The 14,675-nt window shown below is 38.3% G+C and overlaps 1 protein-coding gene and 1 pseudogene across 1 annotated transcript in view; one reads left to right on the forward strand and one right to left on the reverse strand.

Annotated features, from left to right (window-relative positions):
* Positions 1 to 14,675, reverse strand: part of LOC114498694 (WD repeat containing planar cell polarity effector) — a 295,440-nt gene that overhangs the window by 134,679 nt on the left and 146,086 nt on the right. The gene's annotated exons all lie outside the window — the stretch shown is intronic.
* LOC114500833 lies at positions 8,484 to 9,588 on the forward strand (annotated as a pseudogene).

The raw sequence follows: 14,675 nt of genomic DNA on the forward strand, positions 1-14,675 counted from the left end.
CCAGGGACCAAACCACAACCTAGACATGTGCCCTGGTGGGTAATTGAACCAGTGACCTTTCACTTTGTGCAACAACATCCAACCAACTAAGCCATACCAGTCAGGGCTTATTTATTTTAGAGAGAGGGGAAGGGAGGGAGAAGGGGAAGGAAAGAAATATCAATTGGTTTCCCCTTGCTCATGCCCCAACTGGGAACTGAACCCACAAGCCAGGCATGTGGGTTCCCAACCAGGAATCCACTGACAACACCTTGCCCTGTGGAACAATGCCCAACCAAATGAGCCATGTTGATCAGGGAAAGCCTGGACCATCTTGTGCCAGAAATAAGAATGTGCTCAAGGAATGAAAGGCATGGAAGCCAGCTGAAGGAGCTCCCACAGCCAAATATTGGACAATCTGAACATCATTAATGGATGATAACCCATTGAATAAAATCAGAACCCATGGATCCATATTGACAGAGGTAAATAAATATGGAAGAAGGAAAGACCATTACAGTAAAATGTTAGTTAACTAATAAATGCAGAAGGAATGACAGAATTTAAAAATCACTCTCTGGCCATTGTCATAGTAATTTGATTCAGTCAAGAGCTATTAATGTCTTATGAGGAACAGAATATTCACCTAAGTTCAAATAATCTCTACACAGGTTAGTTATTTATTACAAAGGGGAAAACAGTAACTTTATAGTAGAGAGGCTTGGGGACATGTCCAGGACTTTGTGATTGAAGTTAATATCACCAATATGGGAACAAGTCAAAATCATCTGCCATTTGATAGGATCAATGAGAAGAACACAGTGTTACTTCTGAGGCATTCCTGCCACATATGCACAACCTGAATCTGATGACGTATCAGAGGAACCCAAATAGAGAAACATACTACAAAATAACTGGCCCTAGCTCTTGAAAATGTCAAAGGTGAAAGGACAAAGAAAGGTTAAGACTCACTTAAAGGCTAAAGAGACATGACAACTGAAGTACAACAGGTGATCTTGGATTGGATCCTCTACCTGAAAAATTCTTACTAAAGAGGATAAGTAAGACTATGAGTGGAATGTGAATAAAATCTGTGTGTTAAATTTAAAAAATTATAGTAAAAGATGTAACTAAAAAGCTAGTAAGAGGTAAAATAGAATAATATAATCGATACAGAAAAGGACAAGGATGGTTAGATAAAAGGACAGAACAGGTGGTATTTATAGAAAAGAGGTTAGGACAAACACAATTGTACTATCACTTATGCTATACTTTAATTAAATAATCCAATTAAAAAACAAAAATTGTGAGAGTTGATTAAAAATACCCAACTCTATATTGCTTAAGGGATACAACTTAATTATAAGGAAACATGGACATATCATATATGAAGGAGATATGAAACATATGCAAACTAAAATAAAGTTGGTGTAGGTGTGGTTTATTTTATTTTTAAAATATTTATTTATTAGAGGGGAAGGGAGAGAGAAAAGAAGAGGCATCCATTGGTTGCCTCTTGTACATGCACTGACTGGGAAATGAACTAGCAAACTTTTGCTTTGCAGGATGAGGCCCAACCAACTGAGTCAGGCTGGTCAGGGCAGTGTAGGTACACTTTCAAAGTTTAAAGTGAAGTAGGTTTTAAGGCAAGCGCATTGCTAGAAAATAGAAGAATGTTTCATAACGATAAAGACTCCATATACCAAAAAAATATAACAGTTCTAAATTGGCACGTACCTAATTAAACAGCTATAAAAACAAATAAAACAACAAAAAAGACAAAAGATAGGTCCACAATCACAATACACCAGTGTCAGTGAAGATACAGAAGAACTGAACTGTGTGACTAACAAACTTGACTTGATATAGAACACTGCTCCTGACAACTGTAAACTGCAGAGTATACATTCTTTTTAATGCACATTGAAATTTTACCATTGACCATATCACAAGCCATAAAGGAAGTTTCAACACACTTCAAATGGTTACTATAATACAGAACAAGTTAAGGTGTATGTGTGTGTCCCCAGAAAATGTTCATTGTAATTAGGAAATGTATTTTTAAGAAACCATGGTCACAGATTTCACAACAGAAGTGTTAGAAGTAGTTTGAGCTCAATAATAATAAAAACATATAAAATGTATTTTTAAAAACATAAAAAATGTCAGAACACAGTCAAAGGTATGCATGAGTGGAAATTATACCCTTGAATGCATATGTTGGAAAATAAAGGCCGATGGACACGGACAACAGTGTTTTGGTTGCCAGAGGGTAAGGGGTGGAGGAGGGCATGGGGGAGATAAATGGTGATAGAAAGAGACTTGACTTAGGGGTGATGCACAGACAATATGGTGTACTGATGATGTGTTGTAGAATTGTGCACCTGAAATGTATATAATTTTGTTAACCAATGTCACCCTAATAAACTAAATTTAAAAAAAAGGACCGAAAATTTCATGATTTAAGCACCTATCACAAGAAGTTGGAATAAGAACACCTTTAAACAAAGTTTGCATATAATACTGGATATATTTATAAAGTACAGTAGTTAAGACATTTTGATACTGGTGCAAGGATACAGAGTCTAATAGTAGACATACGCATGTGCATATATGGGCACCTGATTTATGACAAAGGTGGTCCTACAAAGTAGTAAGCAAAGGACAGTCTTGTCAACGTATGTTCATAGATCATCTGCATGTACAAGTTAAAAAAAAGTGGATTTACAGTTGGAAAATAATATAATAATTAACAAATAATATAAGAATAAACTCTGTTTCCTGTACTCACAACTGTAAACCTACATTTGCTCCACCCTGTATATATGATAGAAATTCATTTTGAGCCATACCTTCAAAAATCAATAAAGGTGAGTTGTAGGCTTCAATGTTAACATTAAAATAAGACAACTTCCAGATAATAAAAAAGGAGACTATTTTCAAGAACTTGGGGTAGAAGATTTTTTTTTAATATATTTTATTGATTATGCTATTACAGTTGTCCCATTTCCCCCCTTCTCTCCCCTCCACCCTGTATCCCCTCTCCCACCCACATTTCCCCCTTTAGTTCATGTCCATGTGTCATATTTATGAGTTCTTTAGTTTCTACATTTCCCGTACTATTCTTGCCCTCCCCCTATCTATTTTCAACCTACATTCTATGCTACTTATTCTCTATACCTTTTCCCCCTCTCTCCTCCTCCCACCCTCCTGCTAACCCTCCATGTGCCCTCCATTTCTGTGGTTCTGTTCCTGTTCTAATTGTTTACTTAGTTTCTTTTGGTTTTGCTTTAGGTGTGGTTGTTGATATTTGTGAGTTTGCTGTCCTTTTACTATACATGTCTTTTCTCTATCTTCTTTTCTTAGATAAGTCCCTTTAGCATTTCATAAAATAAGGGCTTGGTGATGATGAACTCCTTTAACTTGACCTTATCTGAGAAGCACTTTATCTGCCCTTCCATTCTAAATGAGAGCTTTGCTGGATAGAGCAATCTGGGATGTAGGTCCTTGTCTTTCATGACTTGGAATATTTCTTTCCAGCCCCTTCTTGCCTGTAAGGTCTCTTTGGAGAAACCAGCTGACAGTCTGATGGGAACTCCTTTGTAGGTTACTGTCCCCTTACCTCTTGCTGCTTCTAGGATTCTCTCCTTCGTTTTTACCTTGGCTAATGTAATTATGATGTGCCTTGGTGTGTTTCTTCTTGGGTCCAACTTCTTTGGGGCTCTCTGAGCTTCTTGGATTTCTTGGAAGACTGTTCCCTTTGCCAGATTGGGGAAGTTCTCCTTTATTATTTGTTCAAATATGTGCTCAATCTGTTGCTTTTCCCCTTCCGATTCTGGTACCCCTATAATTCGGATATTGGAACGTTTAAAGGTGTCTTGGATGCTCTTAATCTTTTCCTCAATTTTTTGAATTCTTATTTCATCATGCTTTCCTGCTTGGTTGATTCTATCTTCCTTCTGGTCCACTGTATTGTTTTGAGACTCATATTCCTTCCTTTCACTATTGGCTCCCCTCCGCGTGTCTTCCTGCATTTGTTTTATGGTACTCTGCATTCTTTCATCTAAATTTTGTCCAAAATCCACCAGTTCCGTGAGCTTTCTGATCACCAGTGTTTTGAACTGCGCATCTGACAGATTGGCTAATTCTTGGTCGCTCAAAAGGATGAGTCCTGGGGGACTGATTTGCTCTGTTGAAAACATGGTTTTTTTTTCCCCCCTGTCTCTCCTTTTTTTTTTTCCCCCCGGTCTGGTTGCTCTTGTTACGGTGGGGGGCAGAGCCTTAGGTGCTCACCGGGGCAGGGCACCCCAGTCGCTAGATTGTGACGTTATATGTGGGGGCGGGGCGGGAGCGGGAGCGGGCGGGAGAAAACAATTGCGGTAGTTCTGTTCCCCTGGACTCAGACCCTTGTCTGGGCCTCTGGGCCGTGAGTTCTGCCCTGGTCCACAATCGCTGCCCCCTCTGGGTCTGCCAGCCGCAGCTTGCGTACTCAGTGATCACCGCTGCCTTCTTGCGCGCCCGATGGCTTTTGCGCCGATTTCGCGCCAAACCTTCCCCCGACCTCCGCGCACCGCCTACCCGAGCCAGCCCCGCGCCCGCCCAACTGGTCTTCTCCTACCAGTCCGGATGAACGCGTCTACTTCAACTTCTTGGCTGCCCGACTTCCATTCAGATAAATCCTCTGCCGGATCTGGGTGTTATTCTGATAGTAAATTTTTGTTGTAAATTATTGGTTTTCTAATCTTGGTTGTACGAGGAGGTACGGTGCGACCACCTATTCCTCCATCTTCGGGGTAGAAGATTTTAAAAAACAGGACATAAAGAGCATTAACCACCGTGTCAGCCACCATTTTACTCTATTACTATATTAGCTTTTTCCTTTTTAAGATTACAAATATAACTGATACCATACAGCATTTGTCTTTCTGTATCTGGCTTATTTCACTTAGCACAATGCCCTCCAGGTTCATTCATATTGTAGCAAATAGCAATACTTCCTCCATTTTTATGGCTGAGTAATATTCCATTGTGTTTGTGTATGCGTATCACATATTCTTTATTCATTCATCTGTCAACAGACACTTTGGTTGTTTCCATGTCTTAGTTATTGTGAATATGCTTCATTGGACATAGGAATTAAGCTATCCCTTTGAGATACTGATTTCACTTCCTTCAGATATATACTGAGAAGTGGGATTGCTAGATCACATGGTAGTTCTATTTTTAATTTTTTTAGTAACCTCCATACTGTCTTCCATAATGGCCATACCAATTTATATGTCCACTAACAGTGTACAGAGGTTCCCTTTTTTCACATCCTTGCTAACATTTGTAACCTCTTGTCTTTTTAAATAAAATTCTCACAACAGTTGTGAGGTGGTATCTCATTGTGGTTTGATTTTCATTTCCCTGATGATTAGTGATGTGGAGCACCTTTTCATGGACATGTTGATTTGCAGATATTTTCTCCCATTCCATATATTGTCTCTGCATCTTATCAGTTGTTTCCTTTGCTGTGCAAAAGTCCCACTTATTTTAGCTTTTGCTGCCTATGCTTTTGGTGTTTTAGGCAAACATCATTGCTAATACCAAAGTGAGGGAGCTATTTTTCAGTGTTTCCCTCCAGGAGTTTTATGGTTTCAGGTCTTACATTTAAGTCTTTAATCCATTTGGGGTTAATTTTTGTGAGTGATATAAGACATGGGTCTAATTTCACTCTTTTGCATGTGTATATCCAATTTTCCCACCACTTATTTTAGAGACTGTCCTCTCCCAACTGTGTGTTATTGATGCCCTTGTCAAAGAATAGTTGACTATATATGCACAAATTTATTTCTGGGCTCTCTATACTGTTCCATTGGTCTATATTTCTGTTTTTAATTCCAGTACAACCCATAGAATGAATACGATGTAAAGATTAAATTAATGATATAGACCTGCAGTTTTTTGATATGGGAAACTGTCTATGATGTCACACTATTGAATAAAAAATCAAGTTAAAATTAAAAAGTATGGTGTATGTTTATATTCACATAGGGAGAAATTTTAAAGGATGTTAATTTCTGGATAGGAAGATTTCAAGTGGTTTTTACTTTGTTCTTTACACTTCATGGCACTGTTTTCTTTTTATTATAGTATATATGTTTATAATCAAAATATTTTATTTTCATCTAAGGGCTTGCTGAATCATACTTATTTCACTTACAAAATATCCATTCCTTTACATTTGTGTAACCCATGCTCTTTTTCAGGTTTTCATTATTCATGCAATAGCCATGTAATAATATCAGTTGCCCTGTCTTACGAGTAATAGCACATGATATCTGTACAGTACTTCCTAACTTAAAAAGTACTTTCAATAAATACATTATCCCACTGAGACTCCAAAACAACCTTATGAGTAGGTACATTATTATTATCATCTTTTACATTAAAAAAACTCCAAAGTTGCTGACTTTGAAGGGAACTTCTAACCCAAATTTTATGTATTTCCCATTACTCCTAGCTGATTTAGAGTAAGAATAACCCTTAACTCCTTAACATAAGAAGGATACAGGATATTTCCCAGAACTTAAAGAAGGATGATATAGCTGGAAACCAGAGAGCTGAGACTGGAAAGGCCTTAGATGATATATTAAGGAGCTGGAATTTATCTCAAAGGCAATGGAAAGCTGCTAAAGGGACATAAAAAGACGAATGAAATAAATTATCACTGTTTTGACCAGGGGTCTGCAAACTTTTCCAATAATAAGCCAGATAGCAAGTATTTCAGGATTTATGAGCCATGTGGTTTCTTGCAACTATTTGACTCTGACACTGTGGAGCAAAATGAGTCATAAACGGTATGTAAACAACTGAGTTTGGCTGTGTTTCAATAAATTTCATTTATGGGCACTGAAATTTAAATTTAATATCATATTTTTAGTTATCATCTAATACCATTCTCTGAAAATTTTTCAACGATTTAAAACTATGAAAAAAGCATTCTTGGGCTGGATTTGACTGGCAGACCATAGTTTGCTGATACCTAGCTTATATGATCACTTAGGCTACACTGAAAAGTGAACAAAGAGATGTGTCTTTTCAGGCCCATGTCCCCAGGCCCATGTCCCCAAGTCCAGTACCTTCATATTTACTTTTTAATATTCCAGGGCTGTGATATCTTGCTATACAGCTTTATCTCTCTGACACTGATAGATGCGAATGCACAAAGACTATTTTCAGATAACAAATATATTTTTGTGATCCTTTTCTGTTCCATGTGGTATTAATTTTAGTCTTTTAGGAAGATATATCTTAGGAGTAGAAAATCCTTTATACATATGAATAATCCTGTTTATTTTATGAACTTTTAAATTCAAAGAGGTTATATTTCTCATTATATAGGCCAGACCTATAGACCTCTCCCTAGATGGTAATTTAAATAGGAATAGTTGATCTAACAGAAAACATGATAAATTATTTTAGACAATTTCAACACAGAGCCTCACCATGTTAAACACCATGTTCAACACATCACCACAGTGTAGAAGAGGTACAAGAGGGCTGACTGGGTTCCCACACATGGTAGCTAAAGTTCCAGAGGGATATTTCAGTGGGATTCCCCTTACGAGTACAGGGTCTAACCCCCAAGCTGGGCTCCCGAGCCTACAGCACCAGAGCCAGAAAGGAACCCAGATAATATCCTGCTATGAAGAACAGTGTAGCTTCTGTCTGCCAAAGAGAGATGGCTGGAGATGCAGAGAGCCTTTTAAAGAGCAAACACACAAAATTTCATTTGTAGCCACTTAGACCCTGGGCTCTGGCAGATGGAGGACAGAGTGGACTAGAGTTGGTTGAGGAGAGTCTGGAGTTGGTGGTCCTGAAAAGAGCACTGACAGAACAGCCACAAGAATCCCTGGCTGAGTCATTCCCCATACCCTAGAAGCCATTGTTCTCAGGCAGAGCACTTCCCTTCTTTCCCCAAGTAGCATCATCCTGATGGGAAGCAATAGCTCCCCCCATGGGAATTACTCTGCCCCACCCTGTGGTGCTTAATCCAGGCTGCTGATTACACTTTAAGACTGTATCACTGATTAGATTAACATCTAAGGTAGAAAAAACAAAGCAGCACCCAAAATGAGAAGACAAAGAAACAGACCCCAAATGAAAGAACAAGAGAATTCTCCAGAAGAACAAATAGATGAAATGGAGGCAAGCAATTTATCAGATAGGGAGTTTAGAGTAACGATTATAAGGACACTCAACAGCATGAAAAAAAGACATAGAAACTTTAAAAAAGGACCAATCAGAAACCATAAAAAAGAACCATTTCAGATGCAACATAAAGAATGCAACATGTAAAATAAATAATACACTGGAAGGAATAAACAATAGGTTAGATGAAGCAGAGGGTTGAATCAGTGATTTGGAAGATGAAGTAAAAAGAAAAAAGCACCCCGACAGAGGTGCAAAAATAAAAAGAATTAAAAAAAAATGAGAATTTCAGAAACATTTTGGATAAAATGAAGCATAGCAATATCCACATCATGGAAATACCTGAAGGAGTAGAGAGTGAGCAAGGAATCAAGAACCTATTTGAAGAAATAATGAGCAAAAACTTTCCTAATCTGGCAAAGGAAAAAGACAAGTCCAGGAAGTTCAGAGACCCAAACAAGTTGGATCCAAAAAGGCCTACACAAGGCACATCATAATTAAAATGACAAGACGTAAAGACAAGGAGAGAATCCTAAAAGCTGTAAGAGAAAAGCAGGTAGTTGCATGCAAGGAAGCATAAATTAGACTGTCATCTGATTTTTCAACAGAAACATTTCAGGCTAGATGGTAGTGGTGTGAAATATTCAAGGTGATGAAAAGCAATGACCTACAACCAAGGCTACTTTACCCAGCAAGGCTATCATTTAAAACTGAAGGAAAAATAAGGAATTTCCCAGACAAAAAGCTAAAGGAGTTTGTTAACTCCAAACCACTTAACAACAAATGTTAAAGGACTTGCTTTAAGAAAAAGAAGAAAAAAAGAAAGATGAAAATAGTGAAGAAAATTCTTAGAAGAGAATAGAAGGCTGTGGTCCAAGGCCATTTTTGCGGGCTATAATTGGGGTCTCTGGAGCCAGAGGGAGCACACAACTCTTCTTAAAATTGAGGGTATTTAAGCTCCAGATGAAACTGGATTCCATCTAGACAAGAGATGTACTTATGTGTCCAAAGCAAAGAACAACACAGTGACTCCTGGTGGTAAACCAAACAAAACCAGAGTAATCTGGGGAAAGGTAACTTGTGCTCATGGAAACAGTGGCACAGTTCATGCTAAATTTGAAGTAACCTTCCTGCTAAGGCCATTGGACACAGAATCTATGTAATGCTGTACCCCATGAGAATTTAAGCTCATTGATAAATAAAAAACAACCTTGACTGTGTGGCTCAGTTGCGGGCCCTACGGCAAAGTGAAGGATTCTGGGTTGGGGGACGTGGTTGGGTTGCAGGTTTAGTCCCTGGTCAAGATGCGAAGGGGAGCCAACTGATGAATGTTTTTCACACACATCAATGGTTCTCATCTTCTTTTTCTCCCTTCCACCCCTCTCAAATAAGTAAATAAAATCTATTTTAAAGAGTAAATTAAAAATAAATAAGATAAAATAAAATATTGATACTATCCAAAGCAATCTATAGATTCGACACAATTCATTTCAAGATTTGAATGATGATTATCACAGAATTAGAATATTTAAAAAATTTTATATGGGGCCCTGGCTGGTGTGGCTCAGTGGTTAGAGCATGGGCTTCGAACAAAAGGGTCACCAGTTCAATTCCCAGTCAGGGCACATGCCTGGGTTGAGGGCCAGGTCCCCAGTGGGGGCCACATGAGAGGCAACCACACAATGATGTTTCTTTTGCCCTATTCTACTGTAGTGGTTAAGTTTATTCTCTCACACACTACACCTATTTACTAACCTTTACTCTCACCTAACCTCAGAATCGGACCTCCCACAACCTCCCTGCTTTATAGATCCAACTCACAATCCTTCCTTCCCCAACAAGAGTCTTATCTTCTTTCCATCCTTTCTAAAACTAAGCTAGCTGGGTGGAAGATCACAGTTAACACTATACATAGTCAAAGGATCTCCTATCTCTTCCCTACTTGCTGCTACTGTAAATATCATAGAATACTCTGTTGCTGTCTTAAACCATTTTGCCTTCCACCTCCAACTGATTACAAAAAAGAATAGGTGGAGGCAGTGAACACCAGGATACACACTGGAAGAGGAAACCCAACAACAAAGGAACCACTAACAGATAACAACAGAAGAAGGTGAAGGAAGGAGTGTTAACCATACAAACCTCAATCCAGGGCCTATCTGGAAATACAACTAAACAGTAGAGACAGTACCCAATACAAACAACTGAACAAGAGCAAGAGAGAATTCTTTAAACCTTATACATATGGAAGAACCAGCTTCAACACAACCTGCCCTCACCAGCACAACAAAATATAGGAGGTGGTGGACAGAGTGACCCTCATTTAACCAGCTGGTGGGAAGGAACCACCAAAGAAAAACCCAACAACAAATGGCAGGCCAACACCAGTGAGCTTGGGAGATCAAGGAAAGGGCACCACTGAAACTCACTGCTATTCTACTAAAGAAGTTCACACCACAAACCAAGGGAGCCAGAACAGATCAATATAAGAAGCTGAGGCTAACAAGAAGAGTCCCACAAACAATGGGAGGACAATGAAACAGTCCCCAAATGAAAGGAAAGGAGTAAGCCTCAGAAAGAATGCTAAATGAAATAGAGGCAATTCAACTATCAGATATTGAGTTCAAAGCAATGATTGTCAGGAAGCTCAATGAGCTCACAATGAGCTACCAGAAACTACAGGGAAGCAACAATGAACTCACTGAAAACTACATCAGCATGAAAAAGGAAATACAAACTATCAACAAGGGCCAAGAGGAAATAAAGAATACAATTTCTGAATTAAAGAACCACAGTAGAAGGAATGAAAAGCAGGATTGATGAAACAGATTGGATCAGCGAGCTAGAGGACAAAGTAGAGGAAAACACCCAGAAAGAGCAAGAAAAGGAAAAGAGGCTCAGAAAGAATGAAGAGGGATTAAGAGAAATGCAAGACAATATGAAAGGTAATAATATCCGTATAATAGGGATACCAGAAGGAGAAGAAAAAGAGCAAGGGATCGAAAACCTATTTGAAAAAGTAATGATGGAAAACTTCCCTAATTTGATGAGAGAAAAAGTCACACAAATCCAGGAGACCCAGAGAGTCCCAATCAAGAGAAACCCAAAGAGGCCAACCTCAAGACACATCATAATTAAAATGGCAAAATTGCAAGACAAAGAGAGAATATTAAAGGCAGCAAGGGAAAACCAGGAAGTAACATACAAGGGAGCCCCAATAAGGCTAACAGCTGACTTCTCAATGGAAACACTCCAAGCCAGAAGAGAATGGCAAGAAATATTCCAAGTAATGAGAACCAGAGGTCTGCAACCAAGGCTACTCTACCCAGCAAGGCTCTCAATCAAGATAGAAGGCCAAATAAGAAGCTTCTCAGACAAAAGAAGTGTAAAAGAATACACCTCCACCAAACCATCTCTGCAACAGATGCTAAAGGGACTGCTTTAAGGAAAGAAAGGGAGAGAGAGAGAGAGAGAGGGAGGGAGGGAGGAACACACGTACATAAAAGGCAATGAATAAGTACCTATCAATAATAACCTTAAACATAAATGGATTAAATGCTCCAATCAAAAGACAAGGAGTAGCTGATTGGATAAGAAACCATGACCCACACATATGCTGCCTACAAGAGACCCACCTCAGGATAAAAGATCTGCACAGGCTGAAAGTGAAGGGCTGGAAACAAATTTTCCAAGCAAATGGACAGGAAAAAAAAAGCTGGGGTAGCAATACTCATATCTGACAAAACAGACTTCCAAAAAAGGCCATAAAGAGAGACCAAGAAGGTCATTTCATAATACTCAAGGGAAGAATCCACCAAGAAGACATAAATATTGTAAAAATATATGCACCCAACATAGGAGCAACCAAATACATAAAGAAAATCTTAGAGGGCTTCAAAAAAGATATTGACAGCAACACAATTATTGTGGGGGATTTTAACACCCCACTGTCAAAAATGGACAGATCTTCCAAACAAAACATCAACAAAGATATTGTGGCATTGAACAATACCCTAGATGAAATGGGCTTAACTGATATATATAGAGCCCTCCATCCCAAAGAAGCTAAATACACATTCTTTTCAAATGTACATGGAACAGACCACATGATAGGACACAAAACAAGCCTCAACAATTTCAAAAAAGTTGAAATCATACCAAGCATTTTCTCGGATCACAAGGGACTGAAGCTAGAAACCAACCCCAAGGAAAAAAACCCAAAACACTCAAATTCATGGAGATTAAATAGTATGCTATTAAACAATGAATGGGTCAAGAATGATATTAGGGAAGAAATCAAAAGGTTTCTGGAAACAAATGAAAACAAACTCACAACAACCCAAAAGTTATGGGACACAGCCAAAGCATCCCTGAGAGGGAAGTTCATAGTGATACAGGCCCACCTAAAAAAGTTAGAAACATTCCAAACAAACAACGTAATGCTACGTCTACAAGAACTCGAGGAACAACAACAAAGACAGCCCAGAGCAAGCAGAAGGAAGGAAATAACCAAGGTCAGAGCAGAATCAAATGACATAGAGACTAAAAGCACAATTCTAAGGATCAATGAATCCAAGAGCTGGTTCTTTGAAAGGATAAACAAAATCAACAAGCCTTTAAGCAGACTCATCAAGAAAAAAAGAGAGAAAATCCAAATAAGCACAATCAGAAATGAAAGAGGAGAGATTACAACAGATACCACAGAAATACAAAGGATTCTAAGAAATTACTACTAAGAACTGTATGCCAAGAAATTTGACAACCTAGGTGAAGTGGACAAATTTCTAGAAAAATATAATCTTCCAAAACTCAATGAAAAAGCAGAAAGCCTGAACAGACCAATAACAGCAAAAGAAATTGAAGCAGTAATAAAAAAACTCCCAACACACAAAAGCCCTGGACCAGATGGTTTCACAGGAGAATTCTACAAAGCATTTAAGGAAGAGCTAACCCCTATCCTTGACACACTATTTCAAAAAATTGCAGAAAAAAATAGAAGACTCCCAAACTCTTTTTATGAGGCCAACATCATCCTAATTCCAAAACCAGATAAGGACACAACAAAGAAAGAAAACTTCAGGCCAATATCGCTGATGAACATGGACGCTGAAATCCTCAACAAAATACTGGCAAACTGCATCCAACAGTACATTTAAAAGATCATACACCATGACCAAGTGGGATTCATTCCAGGGATGCAAGGATGGTACAATATTCGCAAATCAGTACATGTAATACATCACATAAACAAAAGCAAAGATAAAAACCACATGATCATATCAATAGACGCAGAAAAAGCATTTGATAAGGTACAGCACCCATTTATGATAAAAACCCTCAGCAAAGTGGGAATAGAGGGAGCATTCCTCAGCATAATAAAGGCCATATATGAGAGACCTACAGCCTACATCATACTCAATGGGCAAAAATTAAAATCTTTTCCACTAAGATCACGAACAAGACAAGGCTGTCCACTTTCACCACTTCTATTCAATACAGTACTGGAAGTTTTAGCCACAGCGATCAGACAAGAAAAAGAAATAAAAGGCATCCAAATCGGAAAGGAGGAAACAAAACTGTCACTGTTTGCAGATGACATGATAGTGTACACAGAAAATCCTATAGACTCCACCAAAAAACTGCTTGACCTAATAAATGAATTTGGCAAAACAGCGGGATACAAAGTCAATATCCAGAAATCAAAGGCATTTCTGTACACCAACAATGAAACAGCAGAAGCAGAAATCAAGAAAAAAAATCCCATTTGAAATTTCAAAAAGAAAAATAAAATACCTAGGAATAAACCTAACCAAAGAGGTAAAAGACCTGTTTTCAGAAAACTAAGTAACACTGAGGAGAGAAATCAAGGAAGACACAAACAAATGGAAACATATACCATGTTCATGGATTGGAAGAATTAATATCATCAAAATGTCCATACTACCCAAAGCAATTTACACATTCAATGCAATACCTATTAAAGTACCAATGGCTTATTTCACAGACATAGAACAAACACTTCAAAAATTTATATGGAATCATAAACGACCCCGAACAGCTGCGGCAATTTTGAGAGAGAAGAGTAAAGTAGGAGGGATCACAATACCTGACACTAAAGTATACTACAAGGCCACTGTAATCAAAACAGCATGGTACTGGCATAAAAACAGGCACATGGACCAATGGAAGAGAACAGAGCCCAGAAATAAACCCAAGTCTCTACAGTCAATTAATATTTGACAAAGGAAGCAGCAACATAAAATGGAATAAAAATAGCCTCTTCAACAAATGGTGTTGGGAGAACTGGACAGCTACGTGCAAAAAAATGAAACTCGAGCACCAACTTACACCTTATACAAAAATAAATTCAAGGTGGATAAAAGACTTAAATATAAACCGTGAAACCATTAAAGTCCTAGAAGAGAACGTAGGTAGGAAAATCTCAGATATTTCACGCAGAAACTTTTTTACTGACATGTCTCCTAGAGCAAGGGACATAA

This window comes from Phyllostomus discolor, chromosome 6, assembly GCF_004126475.2.
Source record: "Phyllostomus discolor isolate MPI-MPIP mPhyDis1 chromosome 6, mPhyDis1.pri.v3, whole genome shotgun sequence".
NCBI classification, from domain to species: Eukaryota; Metazoa; Chordata; class Mammalia; order Chiroptera; family Phyllostomidae; genus Phyllostomus; species Phyllostomus discolor.